We start from the raw sequence: 22,477 nt of genomic DNA, 5'->3' as shown, positions 1-22,477 counted from the left end.
CTGTCTAAGGATAGAAACTACAATCTTATGATCATAAGTCCAGCACCCTAACCATTAAGTAATACATGTCCACAAGAGGAGATTTATGGACCCATTCCACCCATTTCTACTATTTTTGCTCATTGCATGATAGGTCTCACTGGCCATCACTACTGCGCTGAACAACAGACCATATTGGATGTCATATTTTGGGGAGTTCCAGAGCCTTATAGTAGACAAAAACTACTCAACTACATTGATATTATTGGCAGAGACACACAGCATAAAAGTGAGGACTTAGCAAAGGTAACGAGAGATAGAGATAACTAGCACAGCACTGTGAAACACATCTCTACTGCAGCTGCTTAAAGAAGATATTTATGTTTCTTGTCATTATTTGAATTGAAAATAATGAGTCAGTGAAAGAGTGTAGTATCAAACCTTTCACTACTCATTTGGCTTTTATTATAGAAAGTGACTGAGTGTTTCCTAACATTAGGAATACAGGTTACTTTCATTATTTTGCTGGGGTATAATTTTTTAACAGTCACATTTTGTCTGACAATCTACTAGCAGTGCCATCTACTAGCCTAGATAATAATAATAATAATAATAATAATAATAATGGTTTCAAATTTTGCCACAAGGGCAACCATTTTGGGGGAAGGGATGAGTTGATTACATTGACCCCAGTGTTCAACTGGTACTTATTTTATTGACCTCAAAAGGATGAAAGGCAAAGTTAACCTCGGCAGAATTTGAACTCAGAATGGAGTGACAGGTGAAATACCACTAAGCATTTTGTCCAGCATGAATAAAAATGCTAATAATAATGGTTTCTTTGGGTGAAGGGATGAGTCGATTACATCAACCCCAGTGTTCAACTGGTACTTATTTTATCAACTCCAAATGGAAGAAAGGCAAAGTCTACCTCGGTGGAATTTGAACACAGAATGTAAAGACGGATAAAATGCTGCTAAGCATTTTGCCCAGTATGCTAATGATTCTGTCAGCTTGCTGCCTTAATAATAAAAAAAAAAATAATAATAATTTATTTCTTTATTGCCGATGGGGCTAAACATAGAAGGGACAAACGAGGACAGACAAAGGGATTAAGTCAATTACATTGACCCCAGTGTGTAACTGGTGTTTATTTAATCAACCCTGAAAGGATGAAAGGCAAAGTCGACCTCAGTAAAATTTGATAATAATAATAATATTGGTTTCAAATTTTGGCACAAGGCTAGCAATTTTAGAGGAAGGAGATAACTACTACAACATCTAGGTTGCCCAAAGCTGAAAGAAGTCCATTGTGTGTGTGTGTGTGTGTGTGTGTGTGTGTGTGTGTGTGTGTGTGTGTGTGTGTGTGTATGTATGTATATATATATATATATATATATATATATAATCATCATCATCATCATCATCATTTAACATCTACTTTCAATGCTGGCATGGGTTAAACAGCTTGACTGGAACTGCTGAGCTGCATCAGTTTCCTGCCTGAATTTGGGTTGGTTCCTACAACTGGATGCCCTTCCTAATGCCAACTATTCTGAGAGTTTAATGGGTGCCTTTTATGTGGCATTGGCACCAGCCACAACTACAGTTTCTCTTTTATATAGTTCTATTTCAGCCATGAAACGTGTGTAGTCTATGTACTAGCACTGACTTTTATACATTTATACTACTCATTATATATATATATCATTATATATATATATATATATATATATATATATATATATATATGTATATCATTATATATATATCATTATATGCCACTAGGTTAGTACAATGGTCCAATAGTATAGAAGTCCTTAACTGGTTTAAAGCTATTAAGAATAAGAATAAAGCAAGATTCATGCAATTCGATAATGTTGATTTTTATGCCTCCATCTCTAAAGAACTGCTAGATAAAGCCCTCACCTTCGCAAGCGAATTCATAGAAATCAGTACACAGGATAAGGACATAGTCTTTCATGCTAGAAAGACTTCACTCTTCAGCGAGAACGCAGAGTGGGTCACGACTACCGATACAGGTGCTTTTGATGTGAGCATGGGGTCATATGATGGAGCAGGCATATGCGATCTTATTGGACTATTCCTACTCGATATCTTTTTTGTATGTATCTGTGATGCTGTTTGAAATTAGACGCTTGTAAGCATCCTTATCAACCGCATATAAGTTTTTTGTCTTATCAGAGCTAATGAAGATCTTATTCGAGTTGTTAATTTCCCTAATTATTTCCTTCATGTCTCTCTGTAGTTGGTTACTGTATTTACAGAATCTAATTTTTCTAATGAGTTCAAAAAGGTCTTTATATATATTTATATATATATAAATTTATATATATATATATATGTATGTATGTATATATATCGAAGTAAATACACTAAGCAGTGTTTATGTATAATCACAATGTAGGTTAGTTGAAATATGTTTGTCACACATTTCAACTGGTAAAGGCAAATAGACTGCAATTACCTTCGAGAAAAAAAATCTCCCTTATGGTAAAAAGGTGTGAAAACACCCCGTTTGTTCAGTGTCGCTCTTACTTGGGAATCTGAGTCATCGATGTTTCGAGTTTGTTGACTCTTGTTGATCAGATGTACCTGAGAAGGGCAACCCCGAACGAACTGACAAGGCTTATAGCTTTACATATAATTCAGCCAACTCATTGACTGGTTTGCGCTAGTAGCTCACCTGATCAAGAAAAATATCTGAGTAAATGTGCATTATGTAGGTATATGCATTTGCATTTCTTTGTATTCCTTTGTCTTTGCAATAGTTGTAAATGAGTATTGTTGTCATAAAAGCATTATCATCTGTTTCCAGTGTTTCATGAAAATATGTTTGTGTATGGGTAAATATTGCCTTGCTTGGAAATGGTGGGGTGGCCGGTTGTCTAAAAGTGGGTATTAAAATTTTACATACAAGTATATACAGTGAAAATGTATATTATATTCATTTGTTGTATGTATATATAATGAATATATATATATATATATATATATATATATATATATAGTTTTAGTTGATAATAGTGGATGGATTTATATTAAATCCATCTTCTGTTTCCCTTATTAACAATAAACTCAACAAACACTGCGGATTTCCTGAAGTAGACCCTGTGAAAATTATATAATTCTGGATGACATCAGGTAGCCCAAATAGTGAATGTGCTTTAATAGACATGCTAATAGACATATAACCAAAGTCCAATTATTTACATATATATATATATATATATGTATGCATTTCTGCACATGCATGTGTCAAATCAGATTGGAGCCTGGTGTAGCCATCTGGTTTCACCAGTCCTCAGTCAAATCGTCCAACCCATGCTAGCATGGAAAGCGGACGTTAAACGATGATGATGATATATATATATATATATATATATATATATATATATGTACATAAATGTTATTTTGTTGGTCATGTAATTCAAAAATTGAATGGTGAAAGCACTTACATAATATGAAAATTTCATTCAAAATAGTTTGTCATTGAGTTTTCCTAAGATCTTTTAAAATTTTTGAATCTTTCATCAAATATTGTGATTGTATCAAGTACTTTTTGTAAAAACATATAAACATATCTTATATGTGTGTGTGTTTTATTTTTACATATATACATGCATACACACATATATATATATATATTACATATATTACATATATATATATATATTCTATATATATTACATATATATATATATATTATATATATATATATATATATAATATATATTACATATATATTATATATGTTATATTGCATATATATTACATATATACATACATACATACATACATACATACATACATACACAAAACCCAGAAACATACATGGACCAATTAACCAGATTACATGACCTTTCTTACACTTCTCCAATTTACATGATTACTGTACTGCCACATTACTTAATCCGAGGTTCGACCCTTATCAGGCAGATGTATGAGTAAAGACACGCCAACCCTGCCAACTCACTCAATCTTAGAGTCACCTAGCATTGCATTACATAACGTGTCTTTATCTAAGACAGTATAGCTGTTAATTCAGAGAAAAGATTTGGTTGCTATTTCTCAGCATGTCGAACAACCACACTGAGGTTTCGTCATAGGTTCATCTGACAGATGTAGTAGAGGAGTAATATGAAGAGTTTGTGAATCAATGGCAGCATTGCAGAGTGATGACGATGGTTGCAGCGGTAGTGGTGGAAAATAAAGGGGATGTAAAAGACAGCTGATCAAATTTCATCAAGCATATTTTTGTTACACAGCTGATTTCAGACCGCAACTCCTGTTGAGTAGCTCAATGTTGTTGTTGTTCTTTCTTTCTTTCTGTCTTATAGAATTAGCATGGTTCATGAAAGGATTTTCATTGCCATGCATTCTATACATACACACACACACACACATGCATATATAGACACATACATAGAGGGTTGTATAACTTTAGAGATATACAGAATATATTTTGACAAGACCTCTTATTGTAAAAATGTGATGGTGAGTGGGTATATATATATATATATATATATATATATAAGAATAAGTCCTGGGGTCGATTTGCTCGACTAAAGGCAGTGTTCCAGCATGGCCGCAGGGAAATAACTGAAACAAGTAAAAGAGTAAAGAGTACATACATATACACATATACTTACATATACACCTATACATATTATATGTATATATATATACACATATTTATATATCTAAATCTACATCTATATATATATATATATATATATATATCAATATATTATAAATTAACTACCAACAAAAATAATTGGTAAGCTAACTCAAAAAATCATCACCAAAATAGCAGCAAAAAAACGACAGTGAAGGTATGCAGACTCTTCAAGAATCGATCCTTTTGGTTATATAAATAATAATAAAGGAGTTTACGATGCAAGAACGTATATATTCAAATGAACAAATTTTTTCGCCATGAACGATTTGTGTTTTTAAACCGAATGTATTTTTTCTGATGTTATATTTATTCCTGAATGATGTGTAAAGAAATTTTGATTTATTAAGGCTCTTAATGAATTCTTTATACTGAAATATATATTGAAGAAGATAAATATGTTCATTTGAATATATACGTTTTTGCGTCGTAACTCTTTTATTATTATTATTATATATATATATATATATATATATATATATATATATATATATATATATATATGTATATACCTAAGTCTACATCTATGTATATATATATATACATATATATATATATATATATATATATATATATACATACATACATCTGTATGTATCCGATGAAGGGATATATAAATTATCCTGGAAACAACTGTAAGACTTTCTCTTTATAAATGTTCTGAAATCTTCTTGACATCATTACCTCTCATAACCTATGTATATACACATGTATATATCTACATCTATATATATATATATATATATATATATATATATATATATATATATATATATATATGTATGTATGTATGTGTGTGTGTGTGTGTGTGTGTGTGTGTATCTATATATATATATATATATATATATATATACATACACACACATCTATGTATATGTATGTATGTGTATATATATATACACATATGTATATATCTAAATCTACATCTATATATATAAGCTATGCAAAAGAATACTACTTTGAAAAATTATTGATATATATTATAAGAAGCATGAGGTGGAAAGCATTTTTTTTTGCCCAAGCTGCACCACTCTCAGACAAAGACCACTTTAACATCAGGTCTAGAAGATTCTCACCCAAGATCAAAGAACTTGAAGCTTTCGAAGTAGACCTGTTGGGCATTATACCAAACCTTAAGTTCTGTAAGTCCTCATCCACCTTTCAACGTAGACTTAGATCCGATATACACCTCCTTAAGAATACAGATAGAACGCTACTATTTTCAGATAAGACAAATAACCTTTATAAGATAGATAATGACCACTACAACAGGCTCTTAGAGAACAACATCACACAAAAATATAGACGGGCTGCACCACATACCTATGATAACATCAATAATGAAGCAAGACGAATAGCCACCGACCTAGACATTTGCCAACAGGGCAGAAATACTAGCTAAAGGTAATGCCTTTATAACTGTCAAGGATCACAACCTGAACTTTGCTTCCAGCCCTAAATGGTGCCTGATTAACTGTGCCAAGTCTGAAATCGGACTGGTGAGTAAACACATCCTAAGAAGGGTTAATAAAGACATAAGGAAGGTATCTAATTTCTCTTCATGGCATAACACAATCGAGGTGTTACATTGGTTTGAGACCAAATGAAGCACTTTTAGAGCTAAGTTTATACAATTCGATATAGTAGACTTTTCTCCATTGATATTGAAAATGTTACTTGATAAGGCATTAGTATATGCTAGATGAATTACTGACGTAAGTGACTGAGAAATAGATATAATTATGCACACTAGGAAAACACTACTGTTCAACCAGGATTCAACCAAGGTCAAACAAACTGATCCTGAAGGCTCCTTCAACGTCGCAATGAGGGCATATGACAGCGCTGATATTTGCAACCTTATAGGGTTTTACATTCTGGACAAGTGACTGAGACCTTTGGCAATATACTGTGCTTGAGAAGGCCAGTCAAGACAAATGAGATCGTAGTTGTGGCTGATGCCAGTGTTACATAATTGGTACCTATGCACTCACTACACTTTTAGAGTGGTTGGTGTTAGGAAGGGCATCCAGCTGTAGAAAACATGCCAAATCAGATTGGAACCTGGTGTAGCTCCTCAGTAAACTGAAGAGTTTGCAATCAAACCATCTAACCCATGCCAGCATGGAAAACAGATTTTATATGATGATGGTGATAATGATGATTTTATATATATATATATATATTATATATATATATATATATATATATATATATATATATATATATATATATATATATATATGTATATATAAATGGATGAATGAATTTTCCTTTGTTTGCAGTCAGTTAACACAGAAAATTCAATAAACAGTTACCAGGGTAGCAAAATTCACGCAAGTAACAAGGATGTAGCAACCTGTTCAAAGCCAGATTAATGTGCAGTAGTTTGTATAGTATAAATTTATTTATTTATATATATACATATATATATACATATATATATATATATATACACACATACACACACACACACACGTGTGTGTATGTAAAAATATAAATATATTTATAGACACTGCTTGAAATGGCCGTGATTTCTGGAACTTGACTGAGGAAAGAAAGCCACGAATGACCCATCTTTATTTGCCTGTACTTCTAATTGTTGTTTCTCTTGTCCAGCCTTGTATCGTCTATCTGTCCAAATGTTTTAATGTCCTCTGTTGCGTTTTTGTTCCATTTTATATTTATTTATATATATATTTAGCGGCATACGTACACCCTTGTGCTCATCTTATAGTAGGTATGTATCTAAATTTTGTAGGACTCTTACTCTATCTTTTATTCCCCCTCTGACTTTTCTTCCTTTTCTCGCTCCTCCTCTTTCACATTTCTTGGCCCTCTCTTTAACTCCCACTATTTCCCACTCGTTTATCTCCCCTGTACCTTTCTCTTTGTCTCTGATTTTTTTCTAATCTTTCAATCCCACTGCCCCCCACTGATCTCTCCTCCATCCACGTGACCAGTGTCTGGCCAGCCATAATCTTTTTTTCTTGGCCTGACTGCCAACCGCCAACACCTCTTATGTCCATCTCCTATGTTCCTGCATTTAAGCTTTCATTTTATACACGTCGGCTCAATTTGATCCATTCTCAGTTGAAAGACACCTGTTGTTATTTCTTGTTGTTTGTATTCATAATTGTGTACCATGTTCTCCATTTTTTTTGTCTTTGTTGCTGTACACATTCACTAGCTTTTTTACAAAGGAGTCTAATGCTCCTAGCTTAGACTTTTTTGGGGGCAACCAGATCGTACCATCTCAAGTGTAACTGCCCGAAATGGTTGTGACTTCTGGAACTTGACTGACGAAAGAAAGCCATGAATAACCCGTCTTTTTTTTGCCTGTCCTTCTAATTGCTGTTTCTTTTGTCCGCCTTTGTATCGTCTATCTGTCTGAATGTTTTAATGTCCTCTATTGCGTTTTTGTTCCATTTTTATATTTATTTATATATAGGCGCAAGCGTGGCTGTGTGGTAAGAAGCTTGCTTCCCAACACATGGTTCTGGGTTCAGTGCCACTGCATGGCACCTTGGGCAAGTGTCTCCTACTATAGTCTCAGACTGACCAAAGCCTTGTGAGTGGATTTGGTAGACAGAAACTTAAAGAAGCCCGGCATATATATGTATGACACGTAAAACACCCACTACACTCTCTGAATGGTTGGCGTTAGGAAGGGCATCCAGCTGTAGAAACTCTGCCAAATCAGATTGGAGCCTGGTGTAGCCATCTGGTTTCACCAGTCCTCAGTCAAATCATCCAACCCATGCTAGCATGGAAAGCGGACATTAAACGATGATGATGATGATGATGATATATATATATGTAAGACAAGAAATAATTTTTGTCTTTTTTTATGGAAACAAAAGGGTTTATAGGACTGCAAAAAGATGAAAAAAAAAATTAATCATAGAAAAAACATCAAATTTGAGTCAACGAATTTATATATAACATCATACCTCAAACATTTGACCATATATAAATATTACCATGGTTCTTAAACATATAAAAATATACATATACATAAAAACACAGAAGGTAGAAATATATATGCGAATAAAATACAAATATATAGAGAAGTCTATATATATATATATATATATATGTATATGCATGTATGTTTGTATATATGTATTTCTGTGTCTGCGTTTGTCCTCCCCACCATCACTTGACAACTGATGTATTTCATGTTGTTTACTGTTGGTGACGTCCTGTACCCATATGCATATGTATATATATTATTTATATCATTATTTGATTGAACGCCACGCATCCATTTCCAAGTATGTGCATATATATGCATATATATATATATATATATATATATATATATATATATATATATATATATATATATGTGTGTGTGTGTGTGCATATATATATATATATATATATATATATATACACACACATGCATACATACAGTGAAGACACATGGCTCAGTGGTAAGAGTGTCAAGCTTACGAGCATGAGATTGTGAGTTCGATTCCTGGGTCGGGCTGCATGTTGTGTTCTTGTGGAAGACACCTTATTTCATGTTGCTCCAGTTCACTCAACTGCAGAAATGAATTGTGACGTCACTGGTGCCAATCTGTATCAGCCTTTGCTTTTCCCTTGGATAACACCAGTGGCATGGAGAGGGGAGGCTGGTATGCATGAGTGACTTCTGGTCCTCAATAAAGACAACCCTAGGTTGTGCATTTGCCAGTGAGGAAACTTTCTGCCCAGACTTGTACCCTGGAGGGGAACCTCTTAGGTGCACCCGTCGATGGAGTCGAGTTTTTATATATACATACATGTGTGTATACACACACACACACACATTTATTGTCTGTATGTATGTATGAAGTTTAAGTCATTTGAAGTATTCGCATAAGACTTAGAAATGAAAGGAAATACTTAAGCTTGAGATGGCCATTTTTGTATGTGCCACTCGCAAGGCTTTTGTATTTATAAAAAGGAGGGAGAACATAACAATAAGCATTTCCTTCATAACTTTCATATATTATTTCAAAATATATTCAGACAATAAATAATTCAAGGGAAAACTAGCTCAGATTACCAGCTGAATGATCAGAAGTAACTTAGAGTACTGGAATTTAATTATATAATTATGGATTTAATGATTTTTTATTGCTAATGAAACAGCTGTTGAACTACTTAGGAAATTTATGCTTTTCTGCTTTTTATTCTATATCTATTTGTATATCCATTAGGCTTCTATTATAATTCCATTCAAATGTACAGCAACACTGTATAGGAAATTTAAATCGATTCCAGTTACATCACTACTACTTTATTTCATTCATCTCTAGGAGAATGAAAGTCAAATGCTGGCTTTCACAGGATTTGAACTCTGAAAGTAAACAGTTATAACTAAATGTTGCAGGCATTTAGTTTAACAATTCTTTAACAATTCTGCCAATCCATTACCCCCTTTCATTGTATGGTGTTTTACACCCCCACTTCACATGTTTTGCAAAATAAATAATGTCACCCTGTGGTTTATTAATCATAATATTGTCAATTGTCATAGATTGGTGCAGGCATGGCTATGTGGTTAAGAAGTCCACTTCCCAACTATGTGGTCTTGGGTACCTTGGGCAAGTATCTTCTATTATAGCCCTAGGTTGACCAAAGCCTTGTGAGTGAATTTAGTAGACAAAAACTGGAATGAGCCTGTCGTTTGTGTGTGTGTGTGTGTGTAACTTTTATATCGTGTGGTCTTGTGAGTTGTTCTTCATTCTAGTAAGGTTGAACTTAGTTTATGGTGATTTTGTTGTTTGTAGAATTCTTGGTAGTCCTTCGGTGTTTGGTGATGACAGATCTGTGTTCTCAGTGATGAGAGTGCATGTAACTCTTACAGTCCAAAGCTGGAAGCACACAGGCACCCATAGGTGTCACAATGGTAGTCTGTTGTTTGGATTGAGGTGGACACTGCTCTGTGATGGCTGTTTCTTGCAACAGCAAACCACTGTTGCTGGTTCTCTTCAAAGGCAGCTGCTGCTTGTGAGGTGAGAGACTGTCACGTTGATCTATCTACTGCAGAGACCTCAAGTTCACATGAACTAATGCCACTTCATTTGAGGTTGCTTTTCAGATTGTCCTTATACCTCAGTTTAGGCCTTCCTTGTTTGTGTGAGTCCTGCATGAGCTTGCTGTACAACAGCTCTCTGGGTATATATGTTGTATTACATATATTGATATTGTGTGATTGTCTTCATTGGGAGTCTAATTATAGCTAGGATAATACTTAAATGTTTCTAGTTTTGGGAGGTTTTGTGACCTATAATATATATGACAGGCTTGTTTCATTTGCTGCTAACCTGCTGGCTACAAACTTCTCTCACAAGGCTTTGATCATATATATATATGTGTGTGTGTGTATGTATTTTTCTGTGTACCCTTGTCTTGACATCATGTAATGATTGTAAATGAGCATCACCATCATAGAAGTGATGTTGTTCACTTCCAGTTTTCCGTAAAAAACCGTGTCTGGCCAGGGGCAATATTATCTTGCTTGGAAACAGATAAGTTTTGGTGACAGGAAGGGCATCATGCTGTAAAAAGTCCAGCTGAACAAATTCCATCTGATCTGATCCAGGCATGGAAAAATGTTTGTAATATCTCTACGGAAATTATTACTGCAGGTGACAACTTGTGTTAATGAGTCTGTTGGACTTTGAAGTGTAATCAGTCTATTTTTGCTCATTGATAATACAATGTCCAACTTATATTTTAACTTTAATAGATTCATCATCATCATAATACCCATTCCTCCATGCTGGAATGGATTGGACGGTTTGATTGGATCCAACAATCTGCAGGGCTACATTGGGCTCTAATGTCGGTTTTGGTATAGTTATTAATGGCTAGATGCCCTTCTTAATGCCAGCTACTTTACAGTATGTACCTGGTACAATTTTTCATGGCACTAGTGAGGTTACCAAGTAACTTACTTGAAAAAGAAAAGAAAGGGAAAAACCCTCTCGATTGAATGGAGTGTAGTTGAGAGAGTGGGAGATGGCTTTATGCCAGGTGTTGAAGAGAGAAGGACTAGCCCAGATGTCTTGCTATAGAACTTCATATAATGTGGTTACCCCACATTATATGAGGCTGGATGAGAGTAGCTGGGTAGGAGGTAAGATGGTTGTAATGGGGTGCCAGAGTGTAGTCTCAGAGTACAAGAATGTGAGTTCAAGGTAGAATACAAACAATGGATTGAGAGGGGTGGAGGAGAAAGGGTGGATAAATAATTCATAATTGTGTGAGGCAAGTAACAGATGATTAGTGATGGGAGTAGAGATGGATCTAGTGAGAGATGGGCATGGGTGGAGGTGTGGAAGTTATTTTTGAAAATGTGCTTAACCTGTTAACATTTAAACCGGCCATAACTGGCCATAATATTCTACCTGTTTTATGTTCAAACTAGTCAGATCTGGCCTCTTATACCTACCTTACAATGTCATTCTAAAAAGAAACAATCACATCATTGAAATCATGAAGCTATGAGATAATGCATGATTAAGTCAAAACAAAGCAATGCATTTGACAGATTAATCTGAACGCTAAAGTGTTATAATACATGCATTGGATTTGGTTTGAATATTTTTATTTCAAAGAAAACCTTGCCCCACCCCGCACTAAACACTCAATTCCCATTTGACATTTGTTGCTCCTTTATGAACTCATACTGCTCCCTAGGGCCACTACTGCCTATGTTAAACACTGCTCCCTCCCCAACTCCCATGTACTAAAATTTATATAAAATCATTTGTAAAGAGAGTCTCAGGTAAATTACACCCCTCCTCTTTTTTCTTCTGATAAAATTTGAACCTAGAAACGTGGCATTAAGCCAGATGATAGTAAACATCTAAACCATTTTTTCTTTAGTAGTAGACATTGTATAAAGTAAGTGAAAGTATGAAAACTGAGATTTTTACCAGAGCTATTCTCTTGGTACTTCATCTGGTATTTCCCCAAGAGTATTAACAATGTAATTTGAGAGAAATAATACATTTATTATTTAGGGTACAATGGCTCAATGCTGCAGAATTTGTTTTGGAAAGAAGTGGGACAGACTTGTGTAATGTTCATGCTTTTCTCATGGGGTATTAGTGATGTGTGCATATACACCAGGTTGTCTCTGATGAAGAATTAAACAGGGTTTCTGATTTTAGCATATCAGGATCTCATTTCTTGCTCTGTAGTGCACAGCTACTAAGTTGTGATTTCTTATATATAAGACATACATGCTATGATACCTCATATACAAGACACATGTGCTTCTTTCTGTTTCTGTATACCAAATCCACTCACAAGGTTTTGGTTGACCTGAGGCTCTTGTAGAAGATATATGGCCAAAGTGCTGTGCAGTGGAACTAAATCCAAACTATATGGTTAGGAGGCAAGTCTCTTAACTACACGTGCATGCATGCATGCATACATGCACATACACACACATGCGCATGCACATGCATGTAATGGATAGGTTTGAGGTCTGCTGAATCAGCTTCACCTATTCCTGTTACTTAGTTTATTAACCTAATGAGAAATGGTCATTTATAAGATGGGTTCAGACTAATATTGAATTTATGCTATAAATTTTGATTAAATTTTTGTTTTTAATCATGATTTTGGTTTTGAAATTTCAGTTGCATAAAATTTAGATTTTATTTTTTTTTGTTTTTGCACTACCCAATTCATTGTTGGTGGATGTGGGCTAGGGGAATAAAATTTGGAAATTTAAAGGTAAAAACTAAATGAGAAAGTAAGCAGTGGTTATGTCAGTAGAGAAATACCAAAAAAAGAAAAATGAGAAATAAGATGTTTAGGTAGGATGTAGAGAGGTGAGTTCCGATGTTTTAGGTCAGGCATTTGTTTGAAGAATTTGAAATGGTAAAATATTTAGATTATCATATTGATTTAAATTAAAATTGCAGTTTTCCTTTTATTTAATTTCATTTCATGTTTGAACTGGAATTACAGTTTTTAAAATTAGTTTAGTTTTCTGTTTCACCCGGGTATTGTGCAATGTGAGATCATTTGTATTCAGTCACATTTTGTTTGGAAATTTAAACATAAACATAGCTGCAGGCATGGCTGTGTGGTAAGAAGTTTGGTTTCCAACCACATGATTCTGGGCTCAGTCCCACTGCATTGCACCTTGGGTAAGTGTCTTCTACTATAACCTCGAGCCAACCAAAGCCTTGTTAGAGGACTTGATAGACAGAAACTGAAAGAAACCGGTTGTATTTATGTGTTTTTGTGTTTGTTCCTACACTGCTTGACAACTGATGTTGGTTGTTTATGTGCCCATAATGTAGCACTTTGATTAAAGAGACTGATAGAATAAGTATCAGGGGGTTGATTCATTTGACTAAAAATTCTTCATGGTGGTGCCCCAGCATGACTGCAGTCTAATGACTGAAACAAGTAAAAGATAAAATATAAACCAAATAGAGTCTCTAATATAGTTACTCAACTTGCTAGAAATAGCAGTAAAAATCCTCATTGAATTTTAAATAAGGAAGGATATATTAGACTGTTGTTTGAGATCAACTATATCTAAATTCAAAAGACAGGATGGTCATGACTGCTATACCTGGGCAGACATAGAATGGTTAAACGATAAGAATTAACAAAATACCCACCCCCATCATTATTGTCAACATAAGCCACTTCTATTCTACATGATAGCTCTTTCTGCTAGAAACTGCAGCCAAATCTCTCTCAAAATCCTACCCTGGTATCTTAAAAAGAGCAAAGAGACAGCAGATAATGTTGTCCTACATAAAATATATTTGAATAGAAGGCGGACTGTCTTTGATCATAGGCCTGCTGGTTCAGGCTGATCTGGAACTAAGCTAAGGCTAGCATATAAATGTGTGTTTTATTGATTCTTTGATTTGTTCTCAAAACGCAAATCGGAATTGGATTTTGTGTTTTTTGAAAAAAGAAAAAAAAAAAAATTCTAATGAAATATAGTCAGTAGAGTTTGAAGAGAATAATAATGGATTGAGTTAACAAATGATAATAGGGGGAAAAAAAAAAAAAAAAAGAAGCCGTGTGTTAGTGAGAGAGGAAATATCTAGCATCTGGTGCTGATATGGATGTTTAGTTGAAAGGTTTGCTTTTCAACTGCATGACTTGGTGTTCGATCCTGCTATGTGACACTCCAGGCAAGTGTCTTCCAAGTTCTACTACAGCCTTGTGAATAGATTTGTGAGATGGAAACTGAAAGATTGCATGTGTGTGTATCTATTTATATATCAAGAGAGAGACATTTGTGTCTTTGTATTTGTATATGTGTGTCCATGTGTGTGTGTGTGTGTGTGTGTGTGTGTGTGTGTGTATATATATATATATATATATATATATATATACATATATTGGTGTATATATGTATAAAATATATGTATATATATTTGTGTATATATGTATATAATATATTTGTATATATATATATATATGTATATATATATATATATATATATATATATATATGTGTGTGTGTGTGTGTGTGTGTTTGTGCCTTGTCTTGCTAGCTGGTGATAGTTGTAAGTGTTTGTTGTCACACAAGCAGTGTTATTCATTTGCAATCTTCTGTGAAAACATCTCAGGTCATGGAGAACTATGACCTTGCTTGGAAGCAGGTGAGAATTGGTGATACGAGGCACACAAAGCTGTTGGAAAATCTGCCTCAACAAATTTCATCTAACCCATGCAAGCATGGAAAAGTGTTCATTAAAACGATGATTCTGATAATGGAAGCTGTGAATGAAGGGTTTTGTTAGAAGTATATCTCCTCTTCTCATGACATGCTAATATATTTCATTTTATTTTTTTAATCTCCAGTCCAACTCATAAAGACAGTTTGATAAAATTCCTCATATTCATGATCTTAATTAAGACCGTATCAAGCTACTCCAACTGCCACAATGACAAGAATAAAACTAATTTAGTTTTCACCATTCATCATAAGGTAATTTTATCTCTGCTTCGGTTATAACTGTGCATTAATATTAAATCCTTAGGTGACATAGAATCGTAAATTTTCTTTTAATATAAGAAAATGGACAATATTGTGTGACATTCATACCACTTTTAATGGAGTTTGCAATGCATAGTGTTTTAAACTTGCAGCAACTGTGCAATTCTGTGCAATTCTTTATGATATCTTCAACTAGAGATTTGAACAAGCTTGTATGTTCAGATAGACTGTAGCCCAATTCCTGTTCTCACTCTAAATTTAATATTATGTTTTGAGTTGACATAAAGGTTGAATATTTTAGTGCAAAGTAAGATACAGAATATTTGTGACTTTTATGCTTTTTCCAAGGTCATTGAAAGAATAAGTGAAGTAAACTCACTTCAACTAGGGTTCGAAATAAGTTAATAATCCCCTGCTCATTAAGATTATATGTCTGCCTCTAAACTGCTCCCTATATTTACCTTACTATTGATTTCAAATTTTGGCACAAAGCCAGCAATTCCGGATGAGGGATAACTTGATTACATCAATCTCAGTGTTTGACTGGTGCATATTTTATCGACCCTGAAAGGATGAAAGGCAAAATTGACCCTGGTAGAATTTGAACTCACAATGTACAGATCACCGAAATGCCGCTGAGTATTTTGCCAGCTCATTGCCTTATGAATCTAGAATCTGAGGAACCTGATGGTAGTGTGTGTTGGTAATAATTAGTCCAAAAGTGAGCTTGTAAAACAGCTTGATAAGTTTAGTTGTTTACAGGAGGAGTGAAGACTCTAATAGAATTGATCTTAGCTTTTGTGATTTTGTGGTACACTGGAGATAAAGCAAAACATTTCTGGTATACTTTCTCTGGAAGCCTTCTCCCCCCCCCCTTAAATGTTTTATGGCAAAATAAAAAATGAATAAGCTATTACTTACCTAATTAATCATAATTGTATAGAACAGAAATTAGCTTCACAACTACGTGGTTTCAGTTCAGTTTCACTGTGTCTTGGGCCAACCAAAGCTTTAAGAGTGGATTTGGTGAGATGGGAGCTGCATTGCAACCCAATGTGTGTGTGTGTGTGATTGACAACCAGTGTTGGTTTATATCCCTGTAAATTAGTGGTCCAGTGAAAAAAGAGCAGTACAAGTACCAGCCTTGAAAATGTGCACTGGGATTAATATGATCAACCTAATCCAGTCTCTGCAGTCATCACCTACTTTCCCTCCTATGCATATTTATCATTGACCATTCCTCAATCATTGTTCTTCATTCATTATACTTGCAGTCCCATCTATTCCCCTTCTCTAACCATCCCTTACATTCCTCATACACCCATGCACATTCTACCCATCCTCACTCCCTCTTCTGTCCCCACTCCTGTTCACCTTCTCAATATCTCTCACATTCTATTTTCCAACTCCTCCCCAATTACTCCCACTAACTCTTTTATAATGTGAGTAGCCTTGCAGCTTGTCTCAGCAAGACATCTGTTCTATTCTGGTCCTTTCTTTCATACTTTAATCTCTCATTTCTTAGCATAAAGCCACCTTTGTTTTTATTACAGCCCCACTCACCTGAAGAGGGTCTTGGCCTTACAAGCTGCATGGCAACCTCAGTAGAGCTGGTGCCACAAAGAAACTATCCACTACACTTTGTAAAGTAATTGGTGTTAGGAAGGGCATCAAGCAATAGAAACCATGTCAAAGCAGTCATTGGAGCAAGATGCTGTCCTTTGGCTCATTCATTCTGTCAAACTGTCCAAATGAAGCCAAATTGGAAGATGAACATTAAGACGGTGATTATATGTAGGTACAGGCATTGTCATGTGGTTTAGAAACTTTCTTCACAACGATGTGGTCTTGGGTTCAGTTCCTTTGTGCAGTAGCCTTTCATGTATACATATATGTGTGTGTTTATATATATATATATATATATATATATATATGTAGGTGTGTTTGAGCGTACCCCTCTGTTCATATTATGTGATATTTGTAAATGTGTAGCACCAGCATACAAGTTATGTTGTTTGTTTCCAGTTTTCTGTGAAAAACATGTCTTGCCATGGGAAATACCTTGCTTGGAAACAAGTGAAGGTTAGTGACAGGAAGGGCACCTGACTGTAGAAAATTTGCCTCAACAAATTCCATCTGATTCATGCATTAAAATAATGTTTTCAACACCAAGTCAAAGAAAAAGAAACTGACATGGACACTAAATCTATTTTATTGTGTATTGTGTCATTAATAAAGGAGGAATATTTTTTAGATGTTGATAGTATTTGGATGGGGCCTAGTATTTTTCAGAATATTATAGTTAATATGAAACCTTGTGAATTGGAGTATGAAGGTTTAACCCTTTAATGCATTATTTTGTAGCTTTGTGATGACTAGTGACTAAGACTTCTGGTGATTTGCTATGCTTGAGAAGACACGTTGTGCTAAGTGAAATCACAGTCATGGCTAATGTTGGTCGCATGTAAAAGGCGCCCATATCAGTGACACACAGAAGGTACCTGTGCTGGTGACATGTAAAAGGGTACTCATGCTGGTGACATGTAAAAGACCCCAGTACACTCTGTAAAGTGATTGGCATTAAGAAGGGCATCCAGCCATAGAAACCAAACCAAACAGACAACTGGAGCCTAGTGCAGCTCTCTGGCTTATCAGCTCTGGTCAACACATTCCAGCATGGAAAACAGATGTTGAATGATGATATGAGAAGTCTGATCTGACTGGTTTGACGATAAAACAGGTAGAATATTTGGGCCCAATAGAGCTGGATTAAATTCTAAGGGCTCAAAGACCATTACACTACTAGTATAGGTGTGCTTCTCTTGACACTTGTTTGCAAACTTGTTGTGGTTTCCTTACACATGTTAACATTTCTTTAATAAAAAGCTTCTCAATCTAGGATGCAAGATGGCATTTCATCCTAGCGGTGGCATTGGTGGTGGGAGTGGAAATTGTTTTCTGGATTCAAATTATTAACTATCTCTTAAAAATTACTTATTAAAGCACACCCAAGTGCTTTATTATTCTACATATGTAGATTTAACCTTTTTACGTTCATATCTATTATTGATTTTCCTGTTAATGGTTTTTTCCTTCCTAATTGGTTCAGTTTACATGTTTTTTATGTACTGAGTCAAACATTTTCTTGTTTTTTTTTTTTTCTTCAGTTCAATTTGTTATTCATTCATAGTACTCTGTGGCGTTTAAAAGAATTAGTTAACTTTTTTATCTTCATAAATGATGTAGGTGCAGATGTGGCTGTGTGGTAAGTAGTTTGCTGTCCAACCACATGGTTTCAGGTTCAATCTCATGTGACACCTTGGGCGAGTGTCTTCAGCTATAACTCTTACCCAACCAAAACATTGCGAATGGATTTGGTTAATGGAAATTAAAAGGAACCTGTTTTGTGTGTGTGTGTGTGTGTGTGTGTGTGTGTGTGTGTGTGCGTACACGTTAGTATCTCCTTGTTTTGACATTGTGTGAGAGCTGTAACTTTGTGTTGTTATTGTGCAGGTGGTGTCTTTCATTTTCAGTCTTCTGACATAATATGCGTGGCCCTAATAGAAAGGGCATCTGACCCTTGACAAATTTTATTTGACCCATGCATGGAAACATGGACATTGAAAGATGATGATGTTGATAAGTGATGTGATATTAATTCTGTAGGATCTGTAAAACATTTTCTAGAATAGAATTTAGAAAAAGTTAAAAAAAACACTGCTTCACTGTTCATGTCATTTAACAAATATGTTTTGTTTTTAATTATTATTATTATTATTATTATTATTAAGATGGTGAGCTGGCAGAATTGTGGGCGTCCTGGACAAAATGCTTAGTGATATTTCACCTGTCACTGTGTTCTGAGTTCAAATTCCGCCGAGGTCAACTTTGCCTTTCATCCCTTCGGGATCGATAAATTAAGTACCAGTGAAACACTGGGGTTGATGTAATCGACTAGTCCCCTCCCCCAAAATTTCAGGCCTTGTGCCTTTAGTAGAAAGGATTATTATTATTATTCTTATTACATTCTGAGTAAAAATTTCACTGAAGTTGACTTTACTTTTCATCATTTTGGGGTCAATAAAATAAGTACCAGTTAAACACTGGGGTTGATGTAATCGACTCATTCCCTCCCCCAAAACTGCTGTCCTTGTGGAAAAATTTGAAATGATTATTATTATTATCATATTGGATTGATTGATTGATTTATGGAAAAGAACTCGCAGAGAATAAATAACAGCCTTGTCGGCTTGTTTGGCAGTGGCTTGTTGTGTTGTGTTTTTTTAGTTTTTGAGAAGAAACTGAAGAAAACTGGAAATGGCGAATGAATGAATATTTATAGAATAAATACCAGGTGCTTCTTCATGACTGAGACACATGTACTGGTTTGATGTGTGTATGCTGGGAGGTGGAGGAGATGTGCATGGGTGGAGGGAGAGGGGGCAGTGGAGAATGCTTTGAGGTAGCAGCATTTGAAGAGAAACATATTGAAAAAACACTGTAATGGTGACTGAATGTGTATTTACTGTCTTCTACCGCTACCGCCGCCGCCACCACCGCCGCCACCACCAGCAGCACCACCATCACTCCTACCACCACTACTTGTCTGAGACGCATATTGATTTGATGGTTTCACTGATAGTTTATTGTGATCCATTAACAATTAACTGTTCAACAAAACATATATTGGTTGTTGCTGTTGTTGTTGTTTAACCCCAGGTTAGCTCTGATAGAGCAGATCTATGATCAAGAGACATTCCAGCTGTGATCATCGAACTTTGTTTTAAGAATATGTAGGATTGTAGGATTACATTATTCAACATATCTTTTCATTATTTAAGACAGTAGGGTGTAGTTTGAAGAAGAATTTAGTTGTTATTTCAACAGATTGAGTGACCATGTGGCATACCCATTGCAAACTAGTTAGTCTGACATGATAAATATCGGATTTATGTTGAAAATAATGCTATTAAATCTACAGTCTCTTGTAGCAGTAGCAGTTAATCTGCTTAATTTTTCTTTCATCAAAGAACTGTGTGTTGGTGAATAGAAATTCCTGTAACTATGGCATTAAACCATTGTTTGATGATAAGGTGGGGTTTTGGTTATAGTGGGGTTACATAAGAGAAAGATGGCTATTGACAATGGGATTGAGTAATGAGCAGAGGGCTTCTATCACTGTTGTGGGTGTTTTTAGCTCAGCTCTCATCTTGTACAATCCTGCAGACCTATGATTAAAGACGTTCCAGCCATGACTATCCTATTTTGGTTCAGATGTGCAGTGTATCTCAGGTTACATTATCCAATCTGTCCTTTTTCTTTATGAAGGTAGAGTAGGTTTTTGCTGTTATTTCTACCTGTGATGTGCCTACATTGAGGCTCTCTTGGAAGTTGGTTTTAGGAATGTATTAGCAGAGATAGGGCTGAAATCAATGTGTGTGGCATTGTTAGTAGATTTGCTGAATTGTCCTATACATGCAGATGATGTTGTATGATCAACTGTTAATAGGAAAATACAGCTAACATCTTCCTTTTTGTATTTTGTATCTTCTTCCGGCAAACAAACTGTTGTAGCTCAATGCTCTCATTTCATATCAACTAATCTTTGAAAGTATCACAAGTCAAAGGTATGAAAGAGATCATACCTCATATTCTTACAGTGTTTGTCATATTGCAGCATTATCTACACTGCTCACGACCAGTATATTGATGCCTGTTACATTGTACTTGGTTTACTTGACAGGCATGTTGGTGTCTATTATATTGTACCTGTTCCAAGTTGACCAGTATCCTTGTGTTTTATGTTGTACATGGTGCAATTTGACCAGTATGTGGGTGTTTTATACTGCACTTGGTTCAATTTGACCAGTACGCAAGTATCTTATATTGTTCATGGTACAAATTGACTAGTATTTTGGTGTCTTCTCAGAGTTATGAAGGATGAAGGACAATAAGAGCTAATTTAAACCTTTAGCATTCAAACTGGTCAAATCCAGCCTAAATATTCTACCTCCTCTATGTTCAAACCAGCCAGATTCAGCTTCTTGCACCTACCCTACAATATCACAGCAATGAGATAATGCATGATTAATCTAAAGCGATGTGAATGAATAAGCATTATATTTGACAGAACAATCTGAATGCCAAAGGGTTAAACTATAGTTTCAGAGAAGTTTTGCTATATATATATATATATATATATATATATATCTGTGTATGGCATATTTGTTTGTAATTTTTGGAAATTCACCAGAGGGTGGAAAGGCAATTTAATAAGGGATATTTTTGGAAGAATACACACAGTATTTGGTGCAATGTTCTGTGGTTTATTTGTGCAAAAATAATTTTAAAAATATCCAGTTTTGCATGGTTGTAATAGAATTGGTTGAAAAAATGTCAAAGTGTATTTATTCATTCATGATCACAGGAACAATACAATACAAACTCTGTCTTCAGCAGTGACCTCTACTTAACTATGGTGCTATTTTGGTTTGGTGGAATCAGTAACCAAAATGATGAGCACAATCATCAGTGATAAAACTAGTCATCCCTTTTCTTACCATATTTCTGTTGAGATACACTGCTTTTGTTTCAATTAATTTTGAAAATAATGCAGGATTTACTCTTTTACTTATTTCAGTCATTTGACTGTGGCCATGCTGGAGCACCGCCTTTTAGTCGAACAAATCGAGCCCAGGACTTATTCTTTGGAAGCCTAGTACTTATTCTATCGGTCTCTTTTACCGAACCGCTAAGTTACGGGGACGTAAACACACCACCATCGGTTGTCAAGCGATGCTGGGGGGACAAAC

At 35.0% G+C, this 22,477-nt stretch overlaps 1 protein-coding gene across 18 annotated transcripts in view; it reads left to right on the top strand.

Annotated features, from left to right (window-relative positions):
* The window catches only part of LOC106878206 (uncharacterized protein KIAA0825), a 189,652-nt gene that overhangs the window by 32,731 nt on the left and 134,444 nt on the right, over positions 1-22,477 (top strand). For 2 of the 18 annotated variants that reach the window (XM_089357276.1, XM_089357288.1), the window contains one exon: positions 17,219-17,459. The exons of the other annotated variants lie outside the window; for them this stretch is intronic. The gene's annotated coding sequence lies outside the window, so the exon portion shown is untranslated. Of the gene's footprint in view, positions 1-17,218; positions 17,460-22,477 lie in introns of those variants that run through there. 18 annotated transcript variants of the gene reach the window in all.

This window comes from Octopus bimaculoides, chromosome 9 (genome assembly GCF_046866305.1).
Source record: "Octopus bimaculoides isolate indiv1 chromosome 9, ASM4686630v1, whole genome shotgun sequence".
Taxonomy (NCBI): Eukaryota; Metazoa; Mollusca; class Cephalopoda; order Octopoda; family Octopodidae; genus Octopus; species Octopus bimaculoides.
This window is presented reverse-complemented; position numbering and strand designations above follow the sequence as displayed.